This window comes from Protopterus annectens, chromosome 9.part0 (genome assembly GCF_019279795.1).
Source record: "Protopterus annectens isolate FY-2018-M chromosome 9.part0, PAN1.0, whole genome shotgun sequence".
Taxonomy (NCBI): Eukaryota; Metazoa; Chordata; order Ceratodontiformes; family Protopteridae; genus Protopterus; species Protopterus annectens.
The window spans coordinates 730,842,348-730,859,154 of record NC_056743.1 but is presented as its reverse complement, the minus strand read 5'-3'; positions in this window follow the sequence as shown (position 1 = coordinate 730,859,154).

The following is a 16,807-nucleotide window of genomic DNA, read 5'->3' as shown; positions in this document are numbered from 1 at the left end:
CATTTAGATGAGCTCCCCAAGCTTTGTCTGAGGCATCTGTCATTAGAATCTGACTCGCCTCTGGCCGGGTCACAGAGAGTCCCTTGTTTAGGTGACATTCCTGAGCCCACCACAAAAATTCCTTTTGAATGCAAGGTATTATCTGAATGACAGTGTCCATATCTTGGCAGTGCTGTGTCCATACATTTTTGAGATACCATTGCAGCTTCCTCATATGCAGTTTGGCATTGGGAAGCATCAGAATACAAGATGCCATGAACCCCAAGGCTTGAAGGACTGTCCTTGCAGTCAGCCTGGACTGATGAGACAATTGATGGAAGTAAAGGGAAAGATTCTTTTGTTTGTCCGGGGTCAAAAGGCCATCTGGGATGCTGTATTCAGTCTCACACCCAGAAAGCACATGTCCTGAGAGGGTACTAGACTGGACTTTATTTCGTTCACAGAATACCCCAGGCATCTTAGCACTGCTATCACATATTGCAAATGATGAAGAAGTTCGTCCCTTCCTTGGGCCAGAATCAGGCAATCGTCCAAATAAGGATAGATCTGTATTCCTTTTAGCCTGAAGAAAGCCATCACTGGAGCCAGAACCTTCGTGAACACTCTGGGCGCAGTAGACAAGCCAAAGGGCAATGCAGAGAACTGATAATGAGAAGTCCCAGCTCGAAAACGCAGATACTTCCTGCAACTTAGCCTGATAGGAACATGAAGGTAAGCCTCCTTTAGATCCAGAGTCACCATCCAGTGATCTTTGCCCAGCAGAGGTAAAAGCTGTTGTAACGTCAACATTTTGAACTTGGGAATGTCCAGATAAGTGTTGAGGATAGATAAATCCAAAATTGGTCTCCACGTGTTCCCCTTCTTTGGTACTAGGAACAGGCGAGAATAAAATCCTAGGCCCACTTCTGGCAGAGGGACCGGCTGTATGGCCCCTATTTGAAGCAGCAGAGAAATTTGTTTGTGAGCCTCTATTCTTTGCTGAGGAGGAACGTCTGGCATGCCTTTGAAAGGAGGCAAGGTATGGAAATAAAACTTGTAACCTTGGTGTATGATATCCAATACCCATCTGTCCTGGGTAATTAAACTCCAATTTTCTTTGAAGAGTGCTAACCTTCCTCCCAAAGGTGCTGCCAGACAAGAAGGCTCTGGCAGCTGAAAAGGTAGGTCATTGGGCCTGTTTACGAAAGGACTGGCCCCTGCCCTCACCAAGACTGTGCAGGTGAACTCCCTGTTCTAGGTCTGAAAGAGCCCTGAGCTCTGCCCCTACCATGTCTAGATCTTCCCCTAGACTGTGAATCATAAGAAGGGTACGTCCACCCCTTAGCAGGCCAATTCCTACTAAACTTCGGAGGCTGAACTTGCAAAAAATCTTTAACAGCCTGCATAGATTTAGCCTCGTCTTCCATTTTCTTTAAGACTGCCTCCACAGGTGAACCAAACAACACATCAGACTGTAAAGGAGCATCTAAAATCCTTGTCTTAACATGGTCAGATAAATTCTGATCCCTCAGCCAGGCGTGCCTGCGAAGAACTGACCCAGTGGCAGCCACCCTAGACGAGGCCTGTACAGCATCAAAACCACATTGTAAAGAATGTTTACCCACCTGTTCAGAAACATGTACCAAATCTTGTAATTCTTTACACTCAATACCTTCCGCCAGAGCATCTACCTTAGACTTCAATTGAGAAAGAAGATAGTTTTGATATTTCAACATGTGAAACTGGCAATTCAAAGCCCTCATAGCTAAGGTGGAAGAAGTATAGACTTTCTTTCCCCATCTATCCAAAGCTCTGGCCTCTATCTGGAGGAACCGGATTTTTTACCATAGAGGCCTTGACACCCTTAGGTCCCTGACTAACAGTTTCTGGGTCCACCCTAGGACTCTTATAAAGATATTTATGAGCTTCAGGCACCCTGTAATACCTGTCCGGTTTAACAGGAGCAGGAGGCAAAGAATCAGGATTAAGTGAAGCCTCTGCAAACACATCTTCCACAACATCCAGAACAGGTGGTATAGCCAAAGGCCTATGCTGGGGTAAAAGCAAAAATTCCCTAAGCCTTTTCCTGGAATCAGAGAAGTCCTGACCTTCCCACTTAAAATGCTCCCTCATGGAATGGAGAGTCTCTGAAAAAGAAAAATCCTCTGGAGGAGAAGCAGAAGGAGTAGAATCATCCACATCAGAATCAGAATAAGGAGAATACTCCTGCAAGTCTTCAGCCGAAGACTCTGAAACATCCGAAGCCCGCTCAAAACTCCCCAACTCTGGTTCCACCCTAGGCCTCTTATCAGGAGGGGGCAAAGAACCTCTAATCAAAGTAATTAAATCTTCTGCCATTTTAAGCATGTGCTTCTTGGGCACAGATCCTGATGAACTAGGAGTGACACCAACAGAAGCTAAACCTGGCCTGCCTCTGGGAGAAGCCTTGGAAACAGAAGGAGAGGGCCTAACCACCCTAGGAAGGGAGGGGAGTACAGTAACCTGAGAAGCCCCTTCAGCCTGACCTGCCTCCTGAGAGGCCACATCCTGCAATATCAAAGTCTCCCCCTGGGACTCCAGAGAAGCCTCCGGCGGAACCACCGGTTCCACCGACGCCTCTAAAGAACCGGCGTCCGGTACGGACGACTCTTCCTGCCTGGGTTTAGCTGCTTTGTCTTTGCGCTTCTTCGAAGAAGCGGGCGTCGGAGCATCCGACGGCATATTATAATTGCACCGCTTCCCGAAGACCAACCTGGCACAATCTAACCTTCGCTTAATAGTGCGCTTATTGAACCTAGCACAAAAGCGACACCCAACAACGTCGTGCTCAGGCCCCAAACAAGGAATACACAAGGTATGATAATCTCTATGCGGTATCTGTTTCCCACAAGAAATACAGTTATTCACTTTTTCTGACATCCGGTAAATCACTGAGGCAAGAAAAAACTAAAATATTCCCCAACGGGGTACTTAGCCAACTTTGACTCTGTCTGAAACTCCGAATTCGAAAAATTTCAGAACGCCGAACGGCACTTGCAACGCTGCTTCAGCATCGGACCATGCGGCAAAAAAGACTGAGGATATGACGTCGGTCATGCGCATTTGTACCCCGACGTCCTGATGTCAGTCTTAAGCGCCTTGACCTAAGTCAGCCTAATACTTTGATATTCGGGCCGACCGAGGACAGCGGACTACCCAAGTGTAAGGACTGCAGCAATGTGAGATGAAGAACATCTCCAGCTTTACTCCATAGCATATTGCCTACTTCGAGGTGATTTCTGCCTAACATATAAAGTTATGTCAAACCCAGAACTGTTGGATATGCTACACCTAAAGAAAGCCCAATCCCTCTGAGCTACACGCTCTAGGGACCTAAACCTTGTCACCACAACAAACAGGACATGCTGGAGAGAGAGATTCCTGTTCCAGAGACTTCCCATACTCTGGAACAAGCTACCCATCTATGTCAAGCAAAGTTCCTCATTAGCACTTTAAAAGAAAAATCTGAGTGGATGGGAGATAGGAAAATATACCCCAGGAATCACTTCTGTGGCTCTGCTCGACAGTGGCACAGGAAAATAACTTTCTTGGGTGGCATAAGCCAGGGAAACTTGCTGGCTAGGCTTACTTAGGCCCTTAGGCCGATAGCCTAGTCCCTACCTATGAACCTATTATTAGACTAAATACAATACTATGTAGCAGTGAAATGTGCTGACATAAGGGTGACAGCTCATTATTTACCCATAAAGCAAATGTCAGAGTGGAAAAGTTCAAATAGTGGATAAAGAGGAGGGGAAGAGAAGAAAGTGAGAAAAAGTATTTGTTAGAAGTAATAATTAAGGTAGATATGGGAGGCAGGAGAAAAAATGAGTAAAAGCAACATTACAAGTAAGAGAAATGAAACCAAGGAAAAGAAGAAATAACATGGACAACAAGATTTACTGTGTGTGTGGTGTAAAAGAACTATAAAGCAAATCTGCATGGATACCTGCTTGCTGCCCTGCTGAGGGGGACACTTGTGCAAGTGCAGTGGACTGGCTCCAGTAGGAAGAGATGGCAGAATAACTATCAACATTATAGAAGAAATCTGGAGAAGGCCATAAATTATAGGGGACAAAGGTCCCAAAATGGGACAATTTATAAATAATTGCACTTACAAACTTAAAAAGTTGATAAACAGGTTTTGCATTGGAGTGAATTTTCTTAAAGATATGAAGTCTGAAAATCAAATGCCTGTCAACTTTCTGACTTCAGTGTTCAATGATTTGCCAGTGATTTGACAGAAAACTGCAATTTTATGAAAAACAGACAAAAATCTGGACTTTCTGCAAAAATCTGTACTGTTGAGAGATATGGATGGGAGTCTTGAACCAACACCCATCAATCATTTTCATTTGTTTGCCAAAGCCATTACAGCAGTGTTTTGCAGAGAGGTGGGAAAAGCCTTAAATTTGAATGGTATGTTATGTGGAAGCTGTGTTTGTGGAAGGTGGAGGTGTGCCTTTAAGTGTGGTGCGAATGTTATGGATTATGAAATGGAGAGATTAAGAGTAAATTTGTGCTCAGTGAAGTCCCTAGCAATTTCATCACTGCTCAATTCAGACATACACATTCCCCTGTGTTTGTCAGTACTATGAGTGCATTGTTTTGGAGTGTAGTTTCACTGCTACAGCTGCTGCTACTCTTTCAATGCAAGTATCTGCTTTGGAAGTTTTCTCCAGGAGTCTATTGCTGAGAGGATGAGAGACATGCTACAGGTATACAACTAAGACAAACTAGATAAAGCAATAGTAAGAAAAAGTACTAGGTCACATCAGAGGCTTGGGAGGTCATCGTTAAGAAACTGAGAACTGTTGTAAAATTTATCATTAAATACCATAATTTCATGTTGTACTATAAGAGAATAACTACATAAAGATAACCATGTCAGCAGCCAAAATGCATTATAAATTGAATATTTTACTGTGCACATTTTAAATGGATAGACTGGCCTAAACTCTGGACTGATGAGTTTGCTTTTTTTTTTTTTTTTATTCCTGGGAAATGCTATTCAGAAGTGAAGAGGCATAGAGACATACAAGGGAACAGATTTAGTGGCACACCAGGCTGTGATTTTTTTTTTATGTCTATTGTCATGCAAAGCTAACTAAATAGCTGAAGCTAGTAAAGCTGGAAATGTGAGACTGTAGCCCACTGAAGGAGGGGAGATGGGAGGAGTAACCTGGCCAGGAACTGAAACTTGTAAAACTGGTCCTTGTGAAAAGTCTTTTTCAGTAATTTGTTGACACTTATGCAAGTTTCTTTCAAAGAATGTGTAGTACATCAGTAGGAACATTTGTAAAACTCAGCGCATACCAGTCAATGACACATGAGCTGCAGACTCTCAAACTTGGCAGTTTTTTTTTAGGTGTTCCATTCTAAGTAAATGGAAGTCTAGTCTGACAACAAATGGTAGGGCTATTTGTTCTCAGTCTGTGCATTATGGGACAGATTTAGCTTTCCAAAGGAATCACGATGTCTGCCCCCCATGAGGACAGACAAGAGTAAAAACAAAATAAAATTAGGAATGAGTACTTATTTTGCTGCAAGCAGCTTTGGGAGGTGTAGTAAATCATGGCAAGTTAAAAAATATATGTTTTCTTCATCATTTGCCTGTAGTGGTCCTTTAAGCCTGGATAGCTACCAGCTTCCAAAGTTAGTTGCCAAAATAGCTCTTTGTATTCTAAACGGGCTTCCCAAGGTCCACCCCTAGGATCTAGGGGGACTACCTCAATAACAAAAAAAAAAATGATATTTTGCTGACTTACATGATAAAGTGTTTTTAAACAGTGCATTGTTTACATTTTCTTTTCTTAAATCATATAAGTGCTCGTACACCCTTCATTTCCATTTTCTCTCAGTTTTGCCAATATAGGAGTCACATTTCACAGGTCACAATGTATACCAGACCATACTTTTCAAAAATATGTTGTCTCCTTCCCTGATAACACAATAATGGCAATTTCCACATGTGTACCTTTTTTGTTGGAGAGGTGTATAGCTTTTCCAACCTCCAATATGTTCTTAATATTTCGTCTTTTTTTAAACAGTCTAAAGGGTTCTTCAAAATGTAAGTTTAAATCTGGGAATTCGGCAAACCTATTCCACTCATCATATATAATGTTCTTAACTGTGTTAGTCTCACCGTTGTAGGTGACAGTGAAAGCTGACTGATGATGTTTTCCATCAATTGACAAATAAACGTTAGTGTTGATGGTACTTAAATTTTTGTTGTATTTCCTAAAATGGGCAAAATTCTAGTTGTCCTTGCTTTTCTTACTTCGATCACCCTTTTTACCAAATCATCTGGATAACCTCTTTCTAAAAACATGTTTGCAATAAAATCACATTCTAGTTGAAAGTCAAGTTCATCTGAGGTCATCCTACTGGCCCTTACCAACTGCCCCTTAACAATTGCTTTCTTTTGATGAGGGGGATGTGAGCTGGTGTAATGCAAATAAGTATTGGAGAAGGTATCCTCCCCTAAATATTTTAGACTTCAGACCCTGATTTGGTCTTTGTATACACACATCTAAAAAACAGAGTTGAGAACCATCTATTTTGTAGGTAAACTTTAAAAATTCTGTTTTACTTGAAACAGTCATAGAACAAGAAATTTATCAGCAGTGCCATTCCAAAAAAGACAAATGTCGTCCAAATAATGACCATAATAATTCCAATAGGATTTAAAATGAGAACTGAAGACTAATCTATTCTCCCAACTGAGCAGTACAATATTAGCATATATAAGGGCACAGTGTGCACCCATTGCTACTCCTTTTAACTGTCTAAAATACCACTACGGGGGCTTCACCAACCTTCTGAGTAGTGGTTTACAGAAAGGACACCAGCATCAAGAATATCCTTGAAAGAAATCCATGTAGTAGTACCACTGGTAGACTGACAAAATGACTATGTGGGCAGTGCACACAGTGTAAGCACATATTAGAGGGAGACAGGGTTTTACTCAAAGGTTATGGATGGGTTAGATTATTTCAGAAATATAATTGTGGCAGCAAAAAAGTAATTTATGCCAGCATTTGTTAGACCTGTATGTGCTTCTATATTGGAAAAAACAAAAATGCTTTTAGAACCTGCATTTACCAACATACTTATGATACAGATAAATGTAATATTACAAATGCATTAGCCAAACATATCAACCTTCACCCAGGTCACTATTTCAAGTTTATAGTTCTTGAAAAGATCAGACAAAATGGGCGGCCCTATTGACCATTTACTGGAGTATAAAGACCTATTATGGCAATTGAGGGTCAATGCCATCACTAGCCCAGGGCTCAATGATATGGTTTCACTTGGCAGCTTTTTAAAATTAAAAACAGACTTTTGCATTTAAATTCTTCCATGCTTTTTAAAACCATGACAAGAATGTTATTGATTTTATTTGTTCTTGGTTATGAAAATATAGTTACAAAGATATACCACTTATGGTCAAAATTCACATGACTTGCTAGTAAAATGCATTAAAGGGAGCCTGCACCTTTAAAAGTGGATGTACTTTTTATAGTCTTTAATTGATTTACTGCACTAGTTATACAAGACTCAATGTGTAACTTGATTTTATTCTGAAGTTAGTTAGAAATTGACGAAAGCGCTCAAAATTTTACTTTCCTGGTCATCCAGTTCACTTTGTATTTTTAGTTTTGCTCCTTTTGGTTTACCATAGAAAAACTTCTGTTTAATATCCACTCGTGATGCAGAGAGGATGATCTGCTGAGAGCATCCACCTGGAGGTTCTCCTGGGATGGTATGCAGGTTGTCTGCAAAGATAAGTTGTTTTGGAAGGCTAGGTCCCAAATCTGGATTGCTAGCATGCACAGGATATAGGACTTTGTGTGTCCCCCCCCAATGTTTGTTGATGTACCAAAGAAAGTACAGTTTTGTACCTACCATAAATGTAGATGTCCGAACTGGATAGCATCTGCAGTCATAACAAGTGGGTTGTCCTGTCGTCATCTCTGTTGGAAAATTTGGATAGATGCCAATGTTTCCAAATAGATAGAGGTAAACACAACAATAAGCATATATGTACATATATACAAACAAATACACCATAAAAGACCCCCCCCCAACAGCTAGCTATTAGGAGGGTAAACACCCTAGGAGTACCACAGAGGGAAGGAGGAGGGGACATCTACATTTATGGTAGGTACAAAACTGTACTATGTCCTTCATGGATGCATCTGCAGTCATGGAGGAGGATAAAAGTAGATTATGGTGTGTTTAGGATCCCTTGCAGTACAGCAGTGGCAAACCCTGCTCGGGATCTGGAATATAGAGGCAAATTATAATGCTTGGCAAATGTATGCACGGAGGTCCAAGTAGCAATAATGTCTTTGAGGCTGTGGTAGTGGCTGTTGCCCTTGTAGAATGAGGTCTTATGTTCTGTGGAATTGGTTTTCCATGGAAGGAGTAACAGTATCGTATGCAGTTTCCTATCCATTTGGAGATTGTCTGTTTGGAAATAGCTTTTCCTTCCCTTCCTGTTGCATAGGCTACAAAAAGTTGGTCAGTCTTTCTGCTTTTAGTTCTGTCCAAATAGTAGCGTAGCTGTCTATGTACATCCAAGGTATGCAATATTCTTTCCCCTCTGTTTTGTGGGTTGGGAAAGAAGGTAGGTAGGTGGATTGCCTGGTTCAAAGACACTCTGGATACCACCTTGGGCATAAATGTAGGATTAGTCCTCATGGACACTATCTTGGTGGAAGATTAGGAAGGGTTGCACTGCCATTAAGGCCTGTAGTTCTGAAACCCTCCTTGCTGAAGTTATTGCCAGTAGGAAAGCAGTTTTCCATGACAGGTGTTGTAGGTCTGCTGTTGCTGCTGGTTCATTTCTAGCACAAAGTTTAAATCCCAAGCTGGTAATGGTGGTTTCCTTGGAGGTTTTACATTCTTGATTCCTCTGAGGAACTGCCTGAGCAAAAGGTGCGGGTGAAAAACAGGTGGATCAAAGCTGTATTCTGCTGAAATAGCTGATGCATGTATCTTGATGGAGGAGTAGGACAGGCCTGAATGAAGAAGTTCGCCAGATATTCCAGAATGTTAGGCATATCTATGTTTGAATGACAAACCTTTTCCATTTTCCAGCATAGTTCCTTCTTGTTGAACAAGAATAATGTCTTTAACTCTTTGGGAAAGGTCTGGATTAGCTGCTGTTATGTGATGTTCCATGCAGTCAGTTGCAGCGATGTATGATGCTGTAGTTGTTCTGAGTTAACATCAAAGGCATCAGAGGTATTGGCCATTTGTTCGAGACATGCTCTTCAGTAGTGGGTACCAGTGCTGTCTTGGCCAGTTGGAGCTATCAGGATTATCCTTGGACGTTCTTCCTTGATTTTTAGTAGTACCTTGTGTATCAAAGGAAGAGGTGGGAATGCATATGCTCTTAGGCCTTTCCTGTTGAAGGAGAGTGACTCCACTTTCCATCCTACTAGGTCGAATCTCCTTGTGCAGAATTTTTGAGCTGGTGATTGAGAGGTGATGTCTATCTGTGGCATTCCCATTTCTTTGAGATGGTCTTGAAGATGTTATGTCTGCTAGAGTATTGTCTTTCCGCGGTACAAATATTGCCTGTAACTGAATGTTGTAGCTGAGTGCCAGGGTCCACAGGTCCAAGGTCATTCTGCATAGGGGTATGAATGAGTGCCTCCCTGTTTGTTGATGTACCACATGACTATGGTGTTGTCTGTCCTTATCATCAACTGGCCCTCTTTGAGAAATGGTTTGAACTTTTGGATTGCCAGTTTTACTGCCAGCATTTCTTTTAGATTGATGTGCAGGCGAAGTTGATCCTGTGTCCACAATCCTTGCGCATTTGTCCAGCATTGTGATGGTCTGGCTTGGTTTGACTGGCATGCCTGAGCCCACCATAGGAACTCCTGTTTTAAGCATGGAATTAGTGGGATTTCTGTTTCTAGACTGTGTCTGTGTTGGGACCATAAATTCTTTAGGTACCACTGTAGTTTCCTCATATGTAGTCTGGCAAATGGGACCAAGATTATGCATGATGCCATGAAGCCCAAGGCCTGCAGAACTTTTCTTGCTGTTAACTTGTTCAGTTTTGTTAGTGCCAAGAAGTAAAGAGGAAGTTCTTTTTGTTTTCTGTAGTCAGGAATGCCATTTGTTGCACTGTGTCCAATTCAGCGCAAGAACGTCTTGTTTGGGATGGTATCAGCCTTGACTTTTGTAAATTGACTGTGTATCCCAGTCCTTGTAGCAAGTAAATGACCCTTTGTAAATCTGTTGTCAGCTTGCTTTTGTTGTCCCGCAGGCAGTCGTCCAGGTATGGGTAAATTTGAATTCCCTGTAGTCTGCAATTGCCAGGCATTTTGTGAATACGCAATGCTGAGAATTGATAGTGCTCTGATCCTGCAAGAAATCTGAGGTATCTTCTGCAGATTGGTGCAGGTATGCCTCCTTGAGATCTAGAGTTACCAGCCAAGACTCCTTGCCCAGCATTGTAGGGTCAGCATTTTGAATTTTGGGACAATGATGTATGTATTTAAGGTGGACAGAATTGGTCTCCAACTTTTTCCTTTCTTGGAACTAGGAATAGTCTGGAGTAGAACCCTTTCCTTGTTCTGCTGTTGGCACTCTTTCCACAGCTCTCATGTTTGCTAACTCCATTATCTGGCGTAGAGCCTCTGTTTTTGATTTGGAGGTAGGTTTGGCATTCCTCTTTTGACTGGTAAAGTGTGGAAGTGAAACCGTAACCTTGATCTATGGTTTGTAAAATCCACTTGTCTTTTGTTATGTAGTGCCAGTTCTTTGAAAATAAGGTTAACTTTCCACCTAGAGGAGCTGCTATTTGTTCCCTGGTAGGATTTAGGATTAAGTCACTGTGGTTGTGCTGATGTAGTGGCAGTGGCTGTGTCTGCGCCTCTGTTGTTACCTTGCCACTGTCGTCCTCTGTAGGCACCTCCTCTGGATTGGTTTCTGCCTCTGAGGCGTCTATTCCTGCCCCTCTGAAATTTTGTGGTGACAGAAGAGGACCAATTTTTGGCAGGCCAGTTCCTGCTAAACCTTGGGGTTGAACCTGTAAGAAATCTTTAACAGTTTGAACAGATTTTGCCTTTTCTTCCATTTTCTTCATAACCTGCTGGGCAGGTGTACCAAACAAACTTGTCTTGTCCATAGGAGCATCTAGCAACTTAGCTTTAACATGATCCGGTAAAGCTTGTTCTTTTAGCCATGCATGCCTTCTTATCACTGTGCCTGTCATGGCTGATCTAAATGAAGCCTCCAGTGCATCATAGCCACATTTTAAGGAATGGTTGCTAACCTGTTGTATGTTATTTACCATCTCTAATACATATTTCTTATCAAGAGATTCATCAGTGGTTAGTTTTTAGTTAACTGATCAAGCATAAACTCTTGGTATTGTATCATGTGAAACTGACAGTTTAAAGCTCTAGCTGAGAGAGTAGCTGAAGTGTAGACCTTTTACCCCATCTGTCTAATGACCTTGCTTCCCTTTCAGAAGGAATAGGTTTTTAGCTGTGGTCGGCTACTGCCTTGGGACCCTGGGATATAGTTTCTGGGTCTGCAAGTGGGGCCTTGTAAAGGTGGTGATGAGTATCTGGCACCCTGTAAAATCTGTCTGGTTTGGCAGGGGCTGGGGTAAAGAATCTGGAGCGGAGCAAACATCATTGAAAGCATCATCCACCACAGAGAGAACAGGAGGTATAGCTAAGGGCCTGTGCTGTGGGAGGTGCAGAAAGGTCCTAAGTCTTTTCTGGAGTCTGAAAAATCCTGTTGCTGCCATTGGAACTGTTCTCGCATGGCATGCAAGGTTTCCCAAAGGAGAATTCTTCTGGTGGGAAGCAGCTGGAATGGATTCTTCAGCATCAGAATCTTCAAAATTGGAGAAGGGAGCCTCAGGCTGGTCAGTTATGTCTGATTCATCAGCAGAATCATCAGAAGACACTGGCTCAGGGGCCTCTGCCCTAGGTCTCTTCTCTGGGGGCTGAGAGGCCCTGTCTGGGTGAGACTGAGATCCTCTAATTAAAGAAATTAAATCTTCTGCCAAAGAAAGCATTTGAGAACTAGAAGAGGGCCTGGATGTGGGGGTTTAGCAGGCACTGTTTTGGAAGTCTTGGGTGCTATAGCCCCGGCGAAGGCCTTAATGGACAGGGCAGCGGGAGGCCTAGGAGCACCACGTGCTGGGGTAGAGACATCCAAGGAATGGTGTCTGATAAGTCAACCACCGTGGTGGGTAAAATTTCTGAGGTCGATTCAAGAGTTGTAGCAGGGCCTCAGTTGTAAGAATAGGTTCAGCTGTACTTTGATCAGTTTTCTCGGTTTCAGCGAAACCGAGACACTCGCGGTTTGCTTTACCGTGGTTTCGCCAAAACTCGGTCTTTATCTTTGCGTTTTTGGGGTAGTCGGATCCGGCGGCATAATGTACGCAAAATCAGAACCGAAAACTGTTCTGCAAACTCCGACCGACGTCTGTTGAAAGAGGCACAGGCGAACAGGCTGCTACGTCGTGGGCTGGGCCTAAACAAGGCAGACAGTAAGAGTGGAAATCTTTATGAGGTATTTGTTTCCCACAGGTTAAACAATTGTTAACTTTTTCTGACATCGGCTGAGGCAAGAAAGAGTCCCCAACGGGTACTTAGCTTTAGAAGTCTTGTAATATTCGGTGAAGTAATCTCTGGATCCGACCGACCGGCACTTAAGAACAGCTTCTGCTTGAGCGCCCGCGCAAGAAAGACTGAGGAAAATGGCGGCTGATGCAGACCAACAGAGATGACGTCGGGTGGAGTGCGACATCAGCCGAAGCCGGACCCGGACTTTGGAATCCGGCCGACTGCAGGGCTGCCTGACGACAGGACAACCCACTTGTTATGACTGCAGATGCATCCATGAAGGACATCTGTGGTGTTATCTGTGAAGATTTGAAGGGGACCTGACTGAAGGATGGGGAAGAACTGTTTTCGGTGCCAAAAGGACTGCAGTTATTTCTCTGGCATTTGTGTTTTTTTTTTCTGAATGGGTGACTGCCAGCATTCTTGCACCTTGAGGCTCTTCATGGTAGCCCCCCAGTACAGGTCTGATGAGTCTGTGTGCATGTATTGAGCTGGTGTGGGAAGGTGAAGGGGACATTCCTGGGTTCAATTGAACTTGAATCAATCACCTTAACTCTTCCTTTAGGCAGGGTAAAAAGGGAATCTGGAATTCTAGAGGATGGTTGTGTTGGGACCACACATTCTTGAGATACCATTATAGTTTTCTCATGTGCACCCTGGTTAATGATAGCATAGGAATGGTGGCTGCCATAAGGCCCAGAAGTTGAAGGAATTGCCTTGCTGATAGTTTGTGGACCTGAACCAGGTCCTGGAAGTGGCCCGTTAGAGAAAGTACCTGGTCCTGAGGAAGGAAAGCCCTCAACAGGTCTGTCCGGATCCTACAGCCCAGAAAGGTTATGTCCTGCGGTGGTGTTAGGAATGATTTGGGTTGATTTGAGTATGAACCCCAAACCCTGTAACAGACATGGTAAAATGCAGATTTTTTTTAGGGTGACTGCGTCCTCCAAGGATAAGTATGTCTAGTTAGGGGTAAGATTTGAATGCCCTTGGTTCTGTAGTAGGCTATGGCTGGAGAACGGCATTTGATGAAGACCCTGAGTGCAGTCGATAAACCAAAGGGCAAGGCAGTAAACTGAAAGTGAGAACAGGGCCCAGTTCAAACGCAAGTACTTTCTGTGAGAGGGTTTTATAGGGATGTGGCGATAAGCCTCCATCGGGTCGAGAGTGACCATGAATGCCTGTGCTGGCAATGGTGGAAGTAGGATTTGAAGGGATAGCATCCTGAAGGCTGGGACTTTAAGGAAGAGATTTAGAAAGGACAAATCCAGGATTGCCCTCAGTGGCATGTCCTTTTTTGGTATTAGAAACCGCCTTGAGTAAAAGCCTTTTCCGTCTTGTCTGGAAGGACAGGTTCTATGGTTCCATGGGGTCAGTAGATCTTGTATGATGTTTGCAATAAGGTGTAGTTATTTTTTGGGTGGGAAAGGATCCCCAAGGGGGGGGGTCTTTATTTCCAAGAAAGGAAGTATCCCTCTTCTACTACTGCCAGGACCCAGCAATCTGAAGTAATTGTTCTCCAGAGGGGCAGGCAGTGGGAGAGATGGGCTGACAGGGAGAGATGGGCATAACAGTCACACATTGTGCCATTTCTGTCATGAAAGGGCTGTCTGGAAGTAGGAGAGGGTGGTCTGATACAGGTCTGCCTCTTGGTTCCTCCCCTATGCCTGAAAGAGGAAAAGGTGGCAGTGGAGCAGGTTCTTCTGACATAGGTGGTCTTAGCCAGATAGTTTCTGTAGTATTTTGGGTATACGGGATACCAGAAGGTGCTTAATGTCTTGAAGCTCCTTGTTTTTCTCATTAAGAGTCTTATACAGTTCAGCAGACTGCTTTTCAAACAGGAAGTTGTGGTTAGTGGAGCATCAAGAATTTTGGATTTGAAATCCTCAGGCAAGGGCTGAAGTCAAAGCCATGAATATAGTACAGTTTTGTACCTACCATAAATGTAGATGTCCGATAGATATGCAACTGCAGTCATAACATATGGGTTGTCCTGCCTCAGGCAGCCCTCGGTCGGCCGAATTCCAAAGTCTGGGTCCGGCGTCGGCTGGTGTCGTCTCCTCTCCGACGTCATAAAGGCATCAGCCGACGCCATCTTCTTCAGTGTTTCTTGCCCCAGATGCCAGGTGCCCTTCTAGGAAGGCTAAATTTGGTGAATGGATAAACAATTCCAGACATGTACAACAGTAATAAACAGATACACCATAGGAGATACCCCCAGCTAAAGGGAACAGGGGGGATGGACCGAAATGAAGGAAAAGAGGGGAAGGAGGGAGGGAAAACCCGACTGCAGTTGCATATCTATCGGACATCTACATTTATGGTAGGTACAAAACTGTACTATGTCCTTCAAGAATGCAACTGCAGTCATAACATATGGGTTGAATACCATAGCCAAGCTGGGGGTGGATGGAGCCAAGGAAAAGATGGTGTAGCTAAAATGCCCTGCAGGACTGCCGAAGCAAAGCCTGCTCGGGATCTGGAGTATAAAGGCAGGTTGTAGTGTTTGGTAAATGTATGCACGGAGCTCCATGTAGCAGCCTCTAGAATGTCCTTTGTAGCCACTCCTCTTAGGAAAGCTGTAGATGTGGCTATAGCTCTGGTGGAATGTGGCCTAATATTGGCTGGCACTTTTTCCATGGTGAGAATAGCAGAATCTGATGCAGTGTCCAATCCATTTTGAAATTGTTTGCTTGGAGATTGCTTTTCCTTGTACTCTAGCAGCATAGGCTACAAACAGCTGGTCAGACTTTCTGGTGGCCTTAGTTCTGTCCAAGTAGTAGCGTAGTTGCCTGTGTATGTCAAAGGTATGAAGCAGTCTTTCCCCTCTATTTTGAGGATTGGGGAAGAAGGTAGGAAGGTGAATAGCTTAATTTAGAGACACCCTGGAAATCACCTTTGGCATGAAAGAAGGATTTGTTCTTAGAGAGACTCTGTCCTGATGGAAAATGAGGAAAGGAGGTACTGCCATGAGTGCCTGCATCTCAGAGACTCTTCTTGCTGATGTGACTGCCAATAGAAAAAACGTTTTCCATGATAGAAATTGCATCTCCGAGGTTGCTGCTGGCTCAAAGGGAGGCAGAGAGAATTTTTCCAGTACAAAATTGAGGTCCCATGCAGGTACAAGTTGTTTTCTGGGACGCTTGATATTCTTTATTCCTCTCAGGAACTGTCTTAGCAAAGGATGTGAGAACACTGGTGGATCACAATTGTATCTTGCTGAGACATGCATCTTTATGGAAGAATATGAGTCCAGAATGAAACATTTCTGCCAAGTATTCCAATATTTTTTAATATGTTTTTATCACGTTTTACTATGATATCTAAGAGAATATTAAATTAACCTATATTTATATATCTATTTATTTACATGTATTTATATATTTATAATTTATTAATGTTATCTAACAATGAAATTAATACTTTATATTTATATTTGTTTTATATACATATATAAAAGTAGACTGGTTTTGCCATTCATACTGCACTATTAAACAAATAGATAAATATATGAATAAACATGTAATTATTTTTATACATATAGTATTTCTATATACATACATTTTTTCTAGACAATGATTCATATATCTATAAATACTATAAAACACAAAATATAATACAAACATACATTTCATTGTTTAATATAACTTTTACTTGTATATTTTATATAGTTTCATACTTTGATAAGTTATGAATAAATATCTATACAGTTTTACTACAACACTGATTTGAAAGGAACAAATACCTATATTTATATATTTTTAGCCTCCAGCTTAGTTTAATATTGCAGAAGATTTTGCTCTTATTTTGCCTCTTCAGAATGGATAGAAGTGTTGAGCTGGTTCTGACAGTCTCTCTAGTCTATCCATTAGTTATATTATTTTATTCCATTGTAGTTCTCAGATATAGGATTATATTTAGCTTTTATAAAGTGATATTCAAAAGAACTGCTTAAGCTGACATTTTCAACCATTCACACAAGGGGAATTCTAGCTACATATATATATATATATATATATATATATATATATATATATATATAACATATTCCCATGTCTCTAAGTTCTTTTGATATAATGTTTCACTTTTTAAAGAACTTATTCAAGAACTGAGGTTAAGTCACATCGATAGGAAGATGTATATATTTTACATATGTTTTTTACGTTTTGTTTTTAATTTTG